At 45.7% G+C, this 17,660-nt stretch overlaps 1 protein-coding gene and 1 long non-coding RNA gene across 6 annotated transcripts in view; one reads left to right on the top strand and one right to left on the bottom strand.

Moving 5' to 3' along the window:
• The window catches only part of FRMD1 (FERM domain containing 1), a 36,478-nt gene extending 35,174 nt beyond the window's left edge, over positions 1–1,304 (bottom strand). For all 5 annotated transcript variants that reach the window (XM_015284362.4, XM_015284361.4, XM_015284363.4 and 2 more), the window contains exon 1: positions 1,188–1,304. The gene's annotated coding sequence lies outside the window, so the exon portion shown is untranslated. The remainder of the gene's footprint in view (positions 1–1,187) is intronic.
• Positions 1,305–8,507: 7,203 nt separating this feature from the next.
• On the top strand, positions 8,508–16,516 carry LOC121110349. The gene is made up of 2 exons (XR_005858694.1): positions 8,508–9,492; positions 9,573–16,516. It is a non-coding gene; the product is annotated as an uncharacterized LOC121110349 (long non-coding RNA).
• The last annotated feature ends 1,144 nt before the right edge of the window (positions 16,517–17,660 follow it).

Genomic DNA, 17,660 nt, shown 5'->3' with positions numbered 1-17,660 from the left:
ACATCACAAACAGGGCCTGCAGGAGCAAATGCAGCTTCAGGGACCGCACACGCTGCTGCTGCCAGCAGCTACCTTCAGCAAAAAGATGGGGAAACAGGAAGGCACAGCCCCCAAAAAAAGAAACAGAATGAGGACAAACAGCCTTGCAGAGAATGGTTCCTTTCTGCGGTGATGCTGAGTTGTGCAAAAAGAGCAAAGAGAGCAAGAAAAAAAAAGAAAAGCAAGCATAAGGAGTTCCTCAAAGAAAAGATTCCCCTCCTGATGTTCTCCGAGGAGCAGCTCCTTCTAAGTCTAAGGACTTCTAGGTCTGGCCCACACCTTCTCCAAGCCCAGTTTCTAAGAATTAAGGTGCCACTGCCAAACACCCCCGAGAGCACTGAGGAGCAGCACGAGGATTCCTGTAGGAAAAGAAGCGGCGTAACCCCAGAGCACAGCAGGCACGCAGGTCATTTACATTGCCTTGAACTGGACTAACAGTAGGGCGACCGTGGAAGTACATCACACGGCGTCTGATAGAGATCTGTTTTGCTTATGCTCATCTTCGCCTTTAAAAGGAAAGGGAAGGGGTTATGAGTAAAACACCTTTTCCCTCTGCCGGGTCGCCCCGATGTGAGGTCCATGGGCCCAGGCAGAGCCCCGGCACCACGGGTGCAGCAGGCAGCGTGCCTGACTGAGAGCATATCGTAATTAGAGCAAAACACAACCAGCACGGCGAGGCCACGGCATTCTGCGGCCGCTCCGAGCTTTCCAGGAACGAGACAGGACAGATTCCAAAACACCTGAACAAACGAATGGGGACACGAACGCCTGAAAGCCTTGTTTGCGGATATCACAGCAAAGGCGACCACTGCCCCGGATACACCCGTGTTACTTTCTCTCTTAGTAACCTCTGGGGTTTTTAGGTGCTTACTGTCAGGGCCCGGCACGTCCGCAGCTCAGCACGGACAGCGCGGGACAGCCGGAGCCGAGCAGCTCCAGCCCCAACGGGTGCGCCCCCGAGCTCCCGCCGCGCAGCCACCGGGACGGGCTCACAGCGGCAGCGCCAGCCCCGCGCTCGGGGCAGCCCGCGGGGCTCCACGCCCGCCCTCAGCACGCACCGAGGCCGCCCCGCTCTCGGGCTCCGTCCTTTGTCCCCTGTGCCGCGAGAGGAACCCCAGGCGGTGGGGGCGCGGGACCCCCACACTCACCGCGGGACGCCCCCAGGGCTCCGCCGTTCCGTCTGGGGCTGCATCCGACGCGTGCCGAGCCGAGAGCGGTGGCACCCCGACCGGCAGCGCTCAGCGCCGGGCTCCCCCCGGTACCCCGCCGGGGGAGCAGAGGTAGGGGCGGGGCCGCGCGGAGGGGGCGGGGCCATGGGTCCCGTCCCGTCCCGCCCCGCCCTTCTCCGGCGGGGGCGCCCACGTGGAGCGGCGGCACGCGGACACCTCGCGCGGCGCTCCCCCATCCTCACTCACGTCCACCGCTCCGCCGCGTGAGCGGATTGGCGGAGCCGGGCAGGCAGTGGGCGGGACTTGCTCGCGGAGCGGTCTCTGATTGGTTAGCGGCGCCGTCGATCCGCACTCTACCGCTGAGGGAGGTGTTGGGGGTCGGTCCGGTCGGTAACGCCCGGTTACGCCCGCTGGGGCGCGGCAGGGAGGGAGAAACGCGGCTCCGCCCGCCTGCAGCCGGGGCTGCCCTGCGGCCGCGTCTGTGGCCTTTGGTCGCCTCGGGCAGTCCGGTGGTTGCCGGGGGTGTTTTGCCTGCGTGCGGCCGTGGTTTTATCCGCGGGTGTTGTGGCGGTGCAGTGTGCGAGCGTTACCGGCTGTCATAGAGCACGTGGAGATGGGTTTGAACGGAGAGCGATCCCAGCAGGGCATGAGAAGCAGTTCCGGGCTGCTCTCCCGTGGCCAGGGCGGCAGTGCAGTGCTGGCGGCGGGGTTAAAATAAAGTGGTTTTAAAAGTGCAGTTGAAAAGCCAGGGTCAGATCTGGAAACGCTTCACGTTGTGCACAGCCCCCGCAACTGACTGGGTAGGAAAGAACACGTTTGGGAGGAAGGTGCTCTGTGGCATCTGTGTTAAAAACCCCATCCTCCTTGTGTGTCGGCTTGTTAGCGCAGTCAGTTTCTGAAAGAAAGCCGGTGTCATCTCTGGCTCTTTCATATTGATTCATATAGCTGTCCTTCCAGCTGTCCTTCCCATCTGCCCATAGAAAGATGCCTGGCTGTCCTTTTCTTTCACTCCTTCCCATCTCCAGTCCTCTGCCTCCTTTGCTCCCTTTGCCACAGCACAGCTCTGAAGCACTTCAGAGTACTAAGCCGACGCAGCTCACCCAGAGCACAGAAAGCTCAAGCTTTTTTGCTGGAAGAGCAGTCTGTTTTGTTGCTGATTAGATAGTCTCAGGGCATGATCCAGTGCTAGAGTCAGCATCTTGTAATATCATCACCTAGGTCTCCTCCCTTCTTTCCAGAATGGACAGAATCCGGTGCCTGCATTTAAGCTCTGTTGTTGAACTTGTTCTTACTTAACTTGCCCAACACCATGCATGCAGTCTGCAGCAAAGCCGGCGAGGTGCTCATGGTAGGGCTTTCTGTCATGCCCTGACAGCTGGCATAGAACTGGAAATGGGAGTAAACAGCTCTGAACGGTTGTTGCGTGCTTCTGGGCTTTGATCAGTTGAAAAAGAAAACATTACACTTGCTTACAAAATCATAGCATGGCTGTCTGTGACAGGATCCTTCATCTATGGCAGGAGCAAAGGGCTGTGTGTGGGCTGTTGAGTCCGTTCTGTATGTCGTGGCACATCACCTTGGCCTATTGTCCTTGTTCCCATCAGTGACCTTAATGCTCTCACACCTGAGTTTCCTTCCCATGGAATCTAAGCGGAAGGGCTTGTAGTGTGGGTCAGCTGCAGCTCCCAGGCTCGCTATGGTCATAATGGGAGATAGTACAGTATGTCAGGTATGGTACTGTAATTACAAAGCTAGTAATTATCCTGCGTATCTGGTCTCCTACGAGACAGCTCATATGTGTCACCCTGGAGAAAACAAGCTGCATTCTGAGAAACAGCAGAACTGCAGGAAAATGCAGATAGCATTAGCTTGTTTGTTTTTGAAGGGGACATCAAAGCATTGGAGTCTGAAGATATCTGTGATCCAAGGAAACTGCTTTGCCTATTGAACATGTCAACTCCAGCTCTCCTACCTGCAGTGCAGATAAGCAAGTTTGTCCAGCTTTCTCTGTAAAGCTGGGGGGGGGGGGGTGGGAGGGGGGGAAAGGCAGGATTTCTGGAATAGTTCTTATAAAGCAGAGTTTTGATTGAGAAAATAGAGCTCCTTTTGTTAGCGTGTGTCTCATGCAGAGTCTTGCTAAAGTCAGAGGGACTTCAAGCAAAAGTTTGCATAAACAGATGTCTTTGCTCATGGTCTTGAGTGCACTGCATGTAGATGAAAGGATTTCACAGTGTGAAAAGGAAAGCTGGGGTTTGCCTTCACAATCATGGAAAAGAATCCATTTCCTTTTCTTATGATAATCTGAAAAATGCATGTAGGAAATAGTTTTGTTAGTACGATTTATTTTCTAGTTCACGAGCAGCGCTGAAGCTCGGGGAGAAGCATGTTTGTAGTGTCTGGAAACAAAAGGAGTTTTCACTAATGATCTCAGGGAGCTGAAGCTGGCTTCAAGCTGTTCAAGTGATGAGAGGATGACTCAGAAGTCAGAAATTTGAGGCATTCTTATGTCTAGCATTTAATCAACAGGCAGAGCATTGGCAAGTAAGGAGAAGAAATCAATGGCAAATCAACGAATAATAGGTCGGCTATTCATTAGAGAAAGGGTTGGTCTCCAGGATATTAACAGAAAAGAGGGCATGAAATTAATCTTAAAATTTGAACTAGCGGTGGCTGCAATGAGCTGACGGTCAGGGAGCTTTTTAAAAAATTACATGACTTTCTTGTGTGAAAGGCCATTCTCAGTGCTCTGCATTCTGCATTTACATCAGCCAGATCCCTGCTGTACACGTTATTCAGACTTTCCAAACGCAATGCAACTCTTGCAGGGGTAATAACTGTTTGTTTGTAATATTTGTCATTGTATATACCATCATCTTAGGCATTACACATGAGATGATAATAATCTGCTCTCTATTAGCATTCATGCTGAAGCAAAATCTTATTTTGGTGTGTTTTCGGTGCACGTTGGAGCTTGATTTTGCTGGCGTTCCCTATTCCTAGAAAATTATCAATGGCTTCATTGTGAGTATTCATCAAACCAAGGCTTTCATGATTAACGTTGCAAAATCAGGTTTAATTTTGAGCTCTGGGACAGAGAATGTGTTTTTTCCAACTTTAAAATGCCACATTTATCTATAATAGCACGCAAACAACAAGCACCAATAAAATTGCGTGCAGGGTAGCCTAGATGCTAACAACAGTATTTGTTATGTTATTAATGATAATCAGTCATTACTATACCAAAAGTTGGGTATAATCTGTAGTTATAATTAGTGAGTTTTGAGACATTAGTTTACATTAAATGAAAAACAAATGCTTTGTGCAGTGAGCACCAACCATGTGGTGCTGCAGGCAAGGCCAAGGGTTGGCACTGGAGCAATGGTTGAGGGTAGTTCAGGTCTGGCTCCTGTGCCATGTGACTGCCAGGAAATATGAAACATTGCTTTATACCCTATTCTGTCTGCTGTTTTACAGGCAGGATGTATCGTGTCTTTAATCTCAAGGAGTCCTGGTGTCCTTCCTCAGAGAGTGTTTCTTTCGTTTGCTGTTGAAACAGATACACACTCATGTCTTTGAGAACAGCTGCTTAATGGTGCTCCATAGTGCTGCGAAGCTTTGGAAACCATATAAGCAATCTGAGTAGGAGGATGGGCTCATAAGTCAAATTTGGCCTAGCTCATAGCCCTGACAGTGTCTCTGTGGGACTGCATTTACTAAAGTGATCATACGCTCCATATGAGTTCTAAAACAGAACAGAGAAGCTGAGTCTTTCAGTAACCCTAAGTCACTAATATCATTATAGGCTCATGATTTTATTTGAACTCTGACCACATTCCCAGAGCCCTTTCTCACTACCTTTTGTGCTTCAAGATTTCCTAACCCCAGCTCTGTGCACGCCCAAACCTGTATTCATTACACAGCCTTCTGAGATCACAGCTGGTGGTGACATGGCTGCTGGCCACGGGGAGTTTATATTGCCTACTCTCTGATGGGACCTGTTCAATAGATATTTGTCTGTACAGGTGCTCTGGCAAGATGTTATCTGTAGTTAAACACACACCAAGTGCATAAGCTGCTGATATGAGTTCGCTTAAGGGGTCACAGTAGTGCCACTTTGATGACTTCACATAAAATGTAATAATCTCCAACAGTTCTCCCCCAGTGGTCGCTGTTAATTTTTGCTACAGTAATGACACTGAAGGAGTTGACTTATCTAACCATGCTCTATGGTTTGAACTGTGAATTTTGGTTATGTTAACTTCGAGACCTTGTCAGTGCTGTTAATTCCCTGCCTGGGGTTTCTTAGTGCTCACTGTGTTTGTGCTTCAGTCACAGCATTAATAACCTGCATGGCAAACATATGCTTCACACTGTCCCTTCACTGCTTAAGGAAAAAATATTTCCTGCTGTCTATTCCATGCAAGTTTTCTTCTCTTGGTCCCTATGGGCAACAATCCTGCCAAAAGCACTCTTCCCCAACAGAGTCATAGCCTCTGCTGTACATGATGATGCGTTTTCACACAGATGGTGTGTGTCACACAGGCTTTGCTCTCCATTTTGTATTCTTCCAGCTGTGTACTTATTTTTGCTGTTTTTGGAATTAATTTCTGTAGTATTCTTTCCCTATTTTTTTTTCCTTTTTTTTTTTTTCCTCTCTTGCTTAAGTGTTTCTAATGGAAAAGTAAACAGTAACACCGCTGTCCAATAGGAACATCTAATAGGTTTGGATTACAAAAACTAAATGACTTTTAAAATACTTTGGAAATATATTCCCTAGTTAAACTTTTTTTCTTTCTTTTTCTTTTTCTTTTTTTTAAATACCAATTACAGGTTTTATTTTTCATCTGAGTTTCTGTTTTACATTTTTGTATTTTTCATTTGCATTTCTGTGTTCTTTCCTTGATCAAATGATGGGGCTGCCCGAAGTTAACAGAATATCAGAGTATTGTTAAAGAGGCAGCAGAACCAGGAGATTCTTCTGCAAAATCACTGGGGCCTTTCATGCCAAAAGCACTGTCCTTTCCTCATCATTTTGGTTTTTTGTGATTTTTTTTTTTTTTTTTTTTTTGAAAATGTGTTTATGTGCTCCCTTGGATTCACCCCTCAGCAAATTGGGAAGTGAAAGAAGTGCAATCTTGGCTGATGCAATCTTGCCTGCGGAGTGCCTTGTGCCCACAAGCGAAGGAGAGCTGGTGTTTGTGATGGGGGATCGAGGGGGGAGCCAGCAGTACATCAGGAGGTAAACGTGCCTGGGAGCAGCTCCACAAGCTCCAAAATCCTACGTGCAGGAAACAATTGTCTGAACACAGGCCACCGCCTGCAAATGCGCTGGCCTTTCTCTACCTCGTGCCACCAGGCAGCATTTCTGATTCCCCCACCTTGGGAAATCTTGAGCTTGGGTGAGAAAACTCTGGGAAAAGCAGAGAGAAAGCCAAAAATGAAAATACACTGCTGTAAGCTTAAGGGACGAGAATAAATACCCTTATGTGCTGTGTCATCCTGCTTCTTACATAAGAAATCACCTATAGAAGGGGAGGGAAAAAAAAAAGGCTACATCTACATTGAATATTTCCATGAAGTAATGGCACAAAGATAATTTGAATTGCCCACAGGATGAATTTAGCCTGACGTGTAAAATCTATTTCTGCCATTATCGCTGCTAACCTAAGCCTATTCAGAGGTAATTATAGTCAAGTGCTTAGCCTGTTCTTGCTCATCTGTTTTTCTCTCCTGCCCATTTAGTAAATGCATGAGTTATGCATTAGCACTGGTATGCTGTGTCAAAGCAGCAAGAGCTTTGAAATTAGACAGCAGGAGTGGAATATAATAAGGCAGGAAACAACCGGTGAAATCTGTAAACAAAGGGTTGTAAAAATAGCAATTAGAAGTCAGCTGTGTTCTAGAAAATGAAGATTTTAGAGTGAAATAATTTGAATTTACAGCAGTGTCAGTGCAAATGTAGGTCAAATTTAGTAGTTTTGACTAAAATGTGTTTCTAATTCTTGCATTACTCGAGGCAAAACAGTTCCAAACATGAAGAAAAGGCATTGCCTCTACCTGACTTAAAACCCTATTGGATTTCACAAGAAACTGTCTTCTGCCATACAGATACATTCCTTAAATGTTCTTGTTCTCTCCAGCATGCTCAGGGTAAAATTACCACGGTGTATGTGTCCCACTGCCTTCCTCATCACATTACCTGTGTGGTGAACAAGGGACTCGGGTGAAATCCCAGCTCCTGTGCAAAGCCAGGAAGGACCGCAGGGAAGAGATGTGACAGAGGAGACAACATTAGGAAAAGTACCCTAGGTTTGGGGTTTATTCTACCCAGAGATCATATTTTGAAGTAAATGAACGAAAGGGGCAACTATGCCTCACCTCATCACATTTCATCACATTACAAAAACAACTGAGGTATCTTATGAAAGGTCTCGAGCACTGAAAACTCCTTGTAAATAAAGAATGTGGCTGTGAAACACAATCCTTGGTGGAGTTCATTTCTGTCCTTTAGGAAAGACAGCAGTTCAAGACAAGGTAGAAGCTGGAGGTGAAGGGAGGGAGGGTGAAGAAAAGCCTAAGGTAATAAAAAATACGCACATAGGAGTTCCTAATCTGCAATGATTGCAAACATGTCTCAATCTCTTCAGCTTTTAATAAATCATGTTATTTATACCGAGGTTATCTCCTTTTGTCATCATACATCAAATAAAGATGAGAAACAGAAGTCAGCCTGGTTCACTTACAGTTGCTTCCAAAGTGTATTCAGAATCTTGAAAAAGCATTCTCTAATTCTAGGTGTGTATTAGTTATGTCTCATAAAAACTGTTACTGGTACTGATTAATTTCAATCTTGTGGTTCAGAGCCGACTGTTGAGTTGTTGGGGCTTTTTCTTTCTTTGTTCTTCCCTACAAGAAAACATCCACGGTCACTTGGAAACGACCCCATAAAGAACTGAGTCTTACTTTTTAAAATTGTTATTTCTCTTCCTTCCAGTGAAATGGCAAAAGAAAATGCTCACCACATAGCAATGAAAGCAATTCTTTTGAGTTATCCCTTGTCATCTCCAGGGATAAAGCTGCACTCTAGAGGGGGGAGATTGTGTCTAGGGGTGTCATTCTCAGGTAATGCACTGGGCTCTGGACGGTGCCTTAGACATAGCACTGGGTCAAAGCAGACATGAGCAGGAAAGCAAACTGCTGGAAGAAGTTGGTTGAGCAACTACCAAAGCATGTTCAGACAGGTGTCTTAGGCTGTGGGCTCCCCTTTTTTATGACATTGAGAAATGCCATAGTAAGGTCCTTAGCATATTATAACGCCCACCGCATGGTTTGTTGTTCCGCTTGGATTTTTTTTTCAGTTGTTTGACTGGCTTTTAGATGAAAAATACTTTTTTCCATCACTTTTGATGTTGTAGAGAGTTACAAGATAAGTAGAAATATGCAAGAGGATTAATCTTGTGGGAAAATTAACCAGTTTTCTCACTATGAGCCAGCTGAATTCAAGCACCTTGCTTGAAGGTGACCTACCCAACAGGATACCGGGAGGGGTGGCAGGGACTCTAAAGATGGAGATGTTGTGGGGGCAGGCAACCTTTCAACAGAAATCACTGTTAATTAGGTTTAATAACATATCAAGTGGCACCTAACACACAGAAATAAAAGGCTGAAATCTCTGGGCAACTGTATGTTTTCTGGATCTGGTGTGAGGCAGGAGTCAGGAGTAGATAACCAGGGTAACTGCAGATAGAGATCACTCTGTCTGTGTTCCTAACACAGCCAACACAGACGCTGCTGAGGAGGGAGAGTACCAAACCTTATGTGCCACGTCATTTCTCTTTTGGAAGAGTTTTGGGGGTCCATCTACACCTTCCTTTCCTTAGCTTACATTCTTTTTCCCTTCCCCTGGATGTGACACAGCAGCCAGTTTTACTAGGAAGCTGAAAATACCACCTCTAACTGGCCTTTCTCCCTTCTGTGACCCTACAGGTTGCCTCACCTAAAATTAAGCAGCATAAATAGTTCACAATAACCCAGGTATGCATTACGGAGTAGGCACTTGACCTCAGTGATTTAAAAGAATTTAGGTATGTAAATAAGACTTCACTGTCTGTGGATCTGTACCATAGCTATTTGGTCTGCATTGCTAGCAATGAAACTTTGGAATTTCTTGGTTAATTGTAGGTCACATGAGAGAAGGGCTTGGATTTGACACCCTGGGCATGATTCCTTCAAGTTCCTAACTGGAATCTAGGGGCCAGGAAGAAGCTTGCCCAAATGCAAGAAGGTATGGTAAGACTCGTGTACATTTGGATAAGACTTGGGGCTGTAGACAGCACTTGTTGTCTGAATACTTTTGGTTTACAGAGTTCCCCCGGCACAGGACAGAAGTCTTCATGAGGACAGGCAGAGATCCCTGTAAAACTGCCTGTATCTGCGTGATGTTGCTAATTTACCAAAGGTAAATATTGCACAGTCACCGTAGGTGCTCAAGCAAATTGTAATCCCTTCTTTGTTGGAACATAAGCTAAACGACGTCATCCATCCTGTATTAACTTACGTGAGGATAAACTGATGAATGAAGCCAAATACGGTCAGATAATGAACAAAAACACGATGTCAAGATTTATTTGCATTTACTTGGTAGCCCAGGAAAAAGAGCTGTGATGGCTGCAGTGATGAGCCCGAGGAATGTTGCTGGCATTGAGAGCTCTCCGCTGTGTCACACATTCCTGTGTTTTGCAGTCACATTAAGATCTGAAGGAATTAGCCCCAGGAAAGCTCAGAGTTTATTTCAGGTGGGTAAACTCTGTTTTCTGGTCTTTTGGTCAGCGGTGGGAAACATTCATAGTGATTTAAGAAAAGATCAACAGGCTAGATAAGAATTTGTTATCTTCCAGATGGCAGGTTCCAAAAGCAGAGAAGAGTGCGGCTTCTGTCAGGTGTGGGCCAGGAATTACCAAGAAATTTAACTCCGTTCCAAAAATGTTAACCATATTGTTCACGCTCAGCAGCGAGGGGGCCTGTAGCTGCTGCGAGATTAACCTTCTGACCCCAACAAGAGTTTAGACCAGCCTGTCAAAAGCATTATGCTTGAAGGCAGTAATCATTCTTTATTAGAAGAACAGTGGCTTTGCCTTGGTTCCTGCTGCCTACCTATGGATCGCGTTTCAGTTGCAGGTCCACCTTTAGGAAATGGCGTCTAGTTTAATTATTAACAACTGTGGATTCCTAAAGGCTATGCACAGACACTGCTCCAGGCCGGTCTAATTCACTCTTAAAAAGCAAAAAGCAGCCCATTGTGAAAATGTACTGATCTGGTCTAACAGCGATTTTTCCTAGGGCTGCTAAGGAGGTGATAGTAACCTATTTCAGAGCAGGTAAATATTTTCAATAATGGAATTGGGAAAAGTTTTGATTTATATTTTCAAGCAAACGTAAGAGCTGAGGTTTTAGAATGGCTGCACATCTCTGCATGGCCACTGCTCTTGGATCAGGCTATTGATCTATCCTGTGGAAGTTGCTGCTCTTAAGAAAGCAGCAGTGAAATTGTTGCAGCCTTGGTGGTCCGGAGAAGCGCTTTGAGAGAGCAGTAACAGCCCCTACAGCTGTAAAATGGGAGCAAGCTTTTGGGCCTGGAAGCACTTCAATGGGATTGCACAGTCATCGGCTGATGCCAGGGCTCAGCTTCCACAGCTTGGTTGATCTCTGGCTGCACCATCATGTCTCCCAAGACAAGTTATGGTCGTAATCGTTTTCCAGAATTGTGGGTTCTTTTTCTTTTTTTTTTCATCTTTGTTGGCAAATTCTCAGTAAGATAAAGTGTGAAGCAACTTAGGGTCTCATTCAGTAGGCTGATTCAGTACAGCAGACTCTGTAGTGGTTCAGATATTCCCTCATGACGATATCACAGCATGTATTTGTCATAAACATGTACTGAATGCTTGGGAACAAGAAAATAACAAATACAGGGAATAGGATTGTAGTCTTAAAAGCTGATATCAAAATAGATGAAAAGCATTTTTAAAACAAAACCCACTCATTTAATAATATCGTTTTGTAGGGAACCCCCTGCAGAAACTTTATAGCCATTTCAGACTACTTACATAGTTTCTGCAAACTTCTGGATCCTTCCTGCATCCACTCGCCCAACTTTTAGTTTTTCTGTTCCCACATGATGTCTGGGTGCTGAGAGTTGCATTTGTGAATGCTGTGGTTGAACACACCTCATATTTCTTTTTTAAACTTTTGCAACATGAAGGAGGAAGACGAGGGATGACATTTCTACTTCTCAGGAGCTCTGTGGCTGTCCATATTAGTAAAGCAATCTGGAAAGAGCTTGCTGACTACGTACACCTTAGGAGAAGCTAAGCCGAGGTATTCCTCTGCATTCCCCTTATCCTTGTGTTTATTTTGGTGAGGATGCTATCACTTGCTTTTTGCAATCAATAGGTGCTGCCAGCATGGTCATAATAGGCCACGTTCAGCTGCAGCCTCCCTTGGGGCTGGTGAGCATCTCTATCCTAGGCTTTCAGGACAAAAAGCTGTAGCAAAGCCATTCATCTCAGGCACAGGCATTACACCACAGGGGGAGGTGCCGAGTTTTTAATGCATGAAGTCACTGCCATTCACAGTGAACTAATGAAAACACTGTCTTTAGCTATGTTTAAAATCCCTTGGATGCCTCTGTGTGTGTGTGCGCGCACAGTGAGGGACAGATGAATGATACTGTGAGGTCTTTGATACCTTTTTCAATGAGGCTAATTGTCTCTGCATAATTTTTGGACAAGCCTGCAATAATGATGTTTGGTTGCTGCACAGGATTAGCATGTTTAGCAATAGGAGAAGGAGAAAAAGGGAGAGATGGCATCCAGTACCTAGGTGATGAGCCCGGCTTGGTGACATGCATCTGAATGAGACATGCCTATTTAGCCCTAGCATCATTTTTCTAGCTAATCATGGAATGTGCATGACATTTGTTATTACTGTCATTATAACCCATCCATTCACGCTACTAGATCTGCTAAGCTCTTCCCACAGAAAGTAATGTGTAACCTAAAGGCAAGCAGGACTGAATCTCACTGAGTTCTCAACATCTTCATTTTTGGGAGCTGGGTAACTGAAGCAGAAATCTTCCTAATTCAATTTGATAGGGACACATGGGCAAACTTAAGGTTATGTGCCTTATATTCACTTTCTATTTCCACATCATAAGGTTGTGTTATGAGTATCTTTGAATTTCTTGGCTTTCTAGCTTGTATTAGTTGTTTCATTTGTTACAAAGAACACTATGTAATTCATTTTTCATTCCCATCAGAAGAACTGTGTGATCATCAAATCACCTTCCTTAAGGCAGGTGAACTAGGAGACTGAGGGGGGCCCCCTGGCCCTGAAATTAAAACGAGTTCTTCCTGTCTGCATGCACTGGATTATTGTCCCAGTTCTGTCACCGACAGTGATGTATGACCAAAATACTTGTCCTTTTATGTATTTATTTTGCCCTGGTTAAAAACATCATAATGATTCTTGACTTGTGTGCCTTACAGATGTACTACAGGAAATGTCTGAGATCGTTTGACAAAGTCCTGGTACCAAAAGCTGTGTATACTAAGAAACACGAAGCAAAACATTAGACACTTAACTCAGTGATGTCTTTATACATTTTCCATCACCCTATATATCTGTGAACAACGAGGCCAAAATGTACTAGGACAGGATGTCAGTACTGAAGTACTGTGCAGTCTGCAAATAGATATGAAATTAGGGTGCTTTCAGTTCTCAGTCAGAACTTCTCCATCCTAATTGGAGTTAGATATTGGTTTGCTATTACACAACAGAAGTGCATTGTAAATAATGTTTTGAATACCGCAAATTTTCCTTTTCCTTTTTCTGTTTTGTTTTGTTTTGTATCCTTCAAAATGCTTCTACCAATCCCTTGTTCAGAACAGAAAGTGGTCTTGCAGACCAGGCACATTACCGTTGTTTCTCAATCAATCTGGGATGTTGTGAGTTGTCTGATGCTGAGATTTTCCATAAACCCAAGGTGCTGGTAAGGATTTGGTTAGTCCCTGCAGTCCTTGATATGCTCTGATATTTTACGAAACTGAATTTAGACAGCCATGTAATAAATGGATTTTAGATGTAACAGCAGCATTGCTCTCTTTTTGAAGCTAGTGGCAAACCTCCAGTTCCCCACCCAGTATTCAATGCCTGAAGAACTCAGCAAAGCTTCAGAGATGGAAAAAATGTATTTTTACTATTTACGCAGCATTAGGTCTACATCAAGTCATGGTTCTTGGGAGCTGAAGCCTCTAATCAATATGAAAGCCAAATCTCTTGAGGGCACAGTGCTCAGAGGCACAGAGGCCCAGGTGGGAACATATGGGTGAACAAGGCAGGTACAGCTTCTGCCAGGGCCATCGCAGGGCAATGATGGCAGGTGGGACAGCACTGGAAATATGGCCGGGATGGTGCAGGCTGGAGTCAGCCATAGTGGGAGTCACGCAGCCCATCCTTTGAAGTCAGGGAACAGTTTCCAAGTGCCATTTGTGCCCCTGGCTTAGTTTGCATACATGGCATTACATCACCCAACAAAGCGGCCTTCAGTCAGGCCCCGCACAATGGTGAGGGGTTGGCGGTGCTCCATGGGGGGTTAATAGTTGCCCTGGGAACGCCACATTCCAGCATCAGCTGCTAATGTGCAAAGCATGCTGTTCAGGGCTGGCCAGGAGCAGAGCATGGGAAAATTCTTGCATACTTTATGAGACAGAAACAAACCTACTTTCAACAGAACAACAGCAACGCGTAATCCCCCCCACCTCACCCACCCCTCTGCTACCGAAACGCTGCGGACCTTTGTGTGAGGGCTAGGAGGTTTGTGCTTCAGGGTGTTTTGCCAATAAAAACAAAACAAAACAACAACAACAACAAAAAAAAACCAGGTTCCAATCCAAGACTGAATTTTCCACGTCTTGGGAGAGGAATGAGCTTAGTGTTGAGCGTCTTAAGCGTAATTTCACAGTGTATCCATACAGCCTTGGCCAGGCCAACGTATGGGAGTTTAACACCTGAACAAGAGGAGCGCCAGCTGACCTGGCATCATGAAGCAGCTGTTTCTCTCCTTCAGTCCTTCTTTCTCTCCTCTTCTGCACTGCCAGCTCAATGCTCTGAAAAGCAGCACTGCAACATCGCATAGTTGCCCCCAGAGCCCCTTCATGGCAAGGTGCTATTTCTGCATGCAACCACTTCTTTTTTTGCGGGAAAAAAGCAAGACCAAAGAAGGCAAAATGGCATTGAAGACAGCTTCTGACTGCAAAGTTTAGTAAGGGTGTATGCATCTGTGTGTGCATGCATAGGATTCTCAGTCTGTCCCCTCATACAGGCAGAGCTGGCTTCAGCGCAGGCAAATCTGGAGCACTGAAGTACTACAACCCTCCCTTTTTTGTCTCAGATAGCATCCTTAGGAAAAGATAATGGGCAGAGTTTGTGCACCTGGTTTGCAGTTGGGGCTGCAAGTGGAGCCTGATGCTGGCAGTGCTGCATCTCCGTGCCCCTGGATGCGGCTGCTGGAAATGTATTTGGTGACAGGCCTTCGCCTGCTGGTAATCCAGTGGATACTGTGTGTTACTAGAATGGGAGCACATGGCAAACTCTTAAAAGGAACATTGGTTTCAAATCTCCCAATCCCATCTGTGCGATGGTGGTGCTACAGCTGCATGCTATAAAAGCTGCATGCTGTAAAAAAGACTCTTTTAACTAAAGACTTGAGAGAAGATTTGCTTTTGTCTCCCCAGCTTGTTTACTCTGTAAATGTGATGTTATGCATTGTCAGTTCAGCTATTTCCCCCCCTGCAGTCTTGTTCTGGAGATGCTTTATATCTTGCTTTCACACAGCATCTGAGGAGAGAAGCTGCTGTGCCGTATGCCTGTCAAACTCCTACAGTAAATTAGCAGGCCAGTTCGTAGATAGAGCACTCGGTGCTACTTTAAACTTACTCTTTTAATTCCTGTAGGAAGAGGATGCAATATTTTTGATCTAACAAGAGCTCTGAAGCTGGATTTACATTACCAAACTGTGGCCTGGATTCTTCCTGGGTCTCTGGATAACCTGAGACACAGCTCTAGTAAGTCCCTTTCACCTGTAGTTTGGTGCCTTTAAACCACATTGGCTGTGACTGAATACCGCTGCTGTCCCTCTCCTCCTGACACTTCTCTTCATCCAGTTGCTCCTCAGTTGAGTGGTCTTTGCAGGCTGCCTTCCCCAGGAAAGAATCATTCCTGAGCTGTAAGAGCCCAGCCCTGGCTATGTGCAGTGGTACACAGATGTTCTACAACATGCCTGGAAGCAGTCCAGCAATATTCGCACATCACTGGATTTAACAGTTTCAGATGTCTCCACATCATGTTCCCCATCATGTCTGAATCTGTTCCCATGGGAAGGCAGACACCCCAGACAGAAAGGCCAGGCAGGATGGAAGGAAAGCCTGTCATCTGGAACCTTCCTCCCCCAGGCACCTGCAGTGCCCCAAGGACAAGGTCTCAAGGACTGTTCCTCTTCGAGCACAGGCAGAGAGCAGTCTCCAGCTGCCAGTTCTGCTCTCCATCTCCTTCAGGTATCTCCGCACCACCAGCTAAGCCACAATCAGCAAAAATATGGTGTCTGTCAAACAATCAACATATGTTTGTATGAAGCAAATGGATTGTCTGGGGATATCTGTGTGAATGTTACAAAATCTGCTCCTAAACTGAAAAAGAGGGAAACATACTGAAGAACATGTTTTCTCCACAAAACAGCTTTCTGATGAGCACTGTTTCCCAGTGATTGTGACGGCCCACAAGAACTTTCAGCTGTTGGTCCTTCAGGTCACCGTGGGCTTTTTGTCTGTCCGTGGCTGTGAGAACAGCTCCTGCAATTTGGAATTGACCAACCTGTGCAGCCTACCCCGGGGCTGAGCTGCTGGCTGCAGCAGAGGATGGGTTTGTGCTGCAAGGAGCAGTGCTCAGCGGAAGCCCATCTGGTGCAAGGTTTTCAAGCTGCTTTGCTCAGCCACTTGAGTGTGCCACTCCATTCCCAGCACTTCTCTGCATGGAGAGACTGGGCTGGGCATTGCAGAGATGTTTTCTTCATGAGAAGGACTTTCCCGAGACACTGCAGCTGGTGGAAGGGCTGAGTAAAGGTGGTAATGCCACTAGTTCTGGGAGACGTATTGCTTCACTCTGTCAGTGAGTGTAAATCCACCACTGCTATGAACATTGCACAAGCACATCCCTTCTTGGAAAATAAAAGTCCGTCTTTATCTCAGTCTCAGGAATTTTGTAGTATTTAAATCTCCAGTTTGCTTACCAGGCTCTCTGATACTCCTGTGCCACTCAGTAAAGTAAATCCAAAGCAGATTTTGTTTGGCTTTCCCATGCCTCAGTAGTCCCCAAAAAGTGTTTTTTTATTATTATAAGTATTAGGCATGTGCATGGGAAAGAATTTTGTTAGTTCAGCTCGACCACTCCCTAGGAGCTTTCTTGGCTCTCTCAGAGTCTTCTCACCCTCCGGCTGCTCATGTCTTTCAGCAGGTCACACTGCTGGACTCAGCAGCTCTCTGCTGCCAGAGTGTGCCTTGAAATGGCTGGGAGCACCTGCAAAGTCTGCAGAAACAGTCAGAGGCCTGGAAACCCTTAGCTGAGTGTGAGGTTTGTACCTTATACCACAAGGTTTGTACACTGCATAGATCCCCAGCAGACCTCAAACTGGATTTAGCTAGTATGTGGTTAACAGACAGGACTTGGGGTGGTCTTCTGAATACGAGCAAAATCCATCACTTGCCCTTTTTTCAAATGCACTCTGCTTGCTAGTTCCAACTCATGTGTGAATAGCAGTAGCACAGTAATGCATCTCTGTGGCTGAACAGTTATAAGACCACTGTGCATTTTGCACCATATTGCTTCTTCCAGTTCCTGAATACTCAGTGGTAGGTAAAGGGGCAAACAGATGCATTCAGATGGGAAAGAACAGGTTTGAAAAAGCAAATTCGGGGTAAAGCTACCAAGTAATTTTGGAACAGGAGGACCAAGAGAGTAGTTTCTTAAAGTCTCTATGAGTCTACTCTACTGTACTTGGTTATGATTCATGCAAGGAAAGATACTGTAAGTGAACAGAATATTGCCAACCACATCCTTCCTATTTGTACTTAATACCGTTCTTCCTTCTTCAGTGAACTGAGTTCAGAAAGAAGCTTCATGCAGAGATTTCTCCTGGACTCCACTAGCTCATTTGCCACAAAGCAGGAAGCCACAACCTACCCTCAGTCATGCCGCTCTTTGTCCCAGCCAGCCATGTTCACAATTCAGGTGCAAAAATCCTTTGCTCACTTGTCATCATGACTGCTTTTCCTCACTCCTTGGTGCTTCTTCCTGGTTTGTATGATGGTCACAGTCTCTCAGGGTAATCCCTGCCCCAACACT

The sequence above is a fragment of the Gallus gallus genome, chromosome 3 (genome assembly GCF_016699485.2).
Source record: "Gallus gallus isolate bGalGal1 chromosome 3, bGalGal1.mat.broiler.GRCg7b, whole genome shotgun sequence".
Lineage (NCBI taxonomy): Eukaryota > Metazoa > Chordata > Aves > Galliformes > Phasianidae > Gallus > Gallus gallus.
The sequence above is the reverse complement of the archived record's forward strand: the minus strand, read 5'-3'. Positions and strand labels throughout refer to the sequence as shown.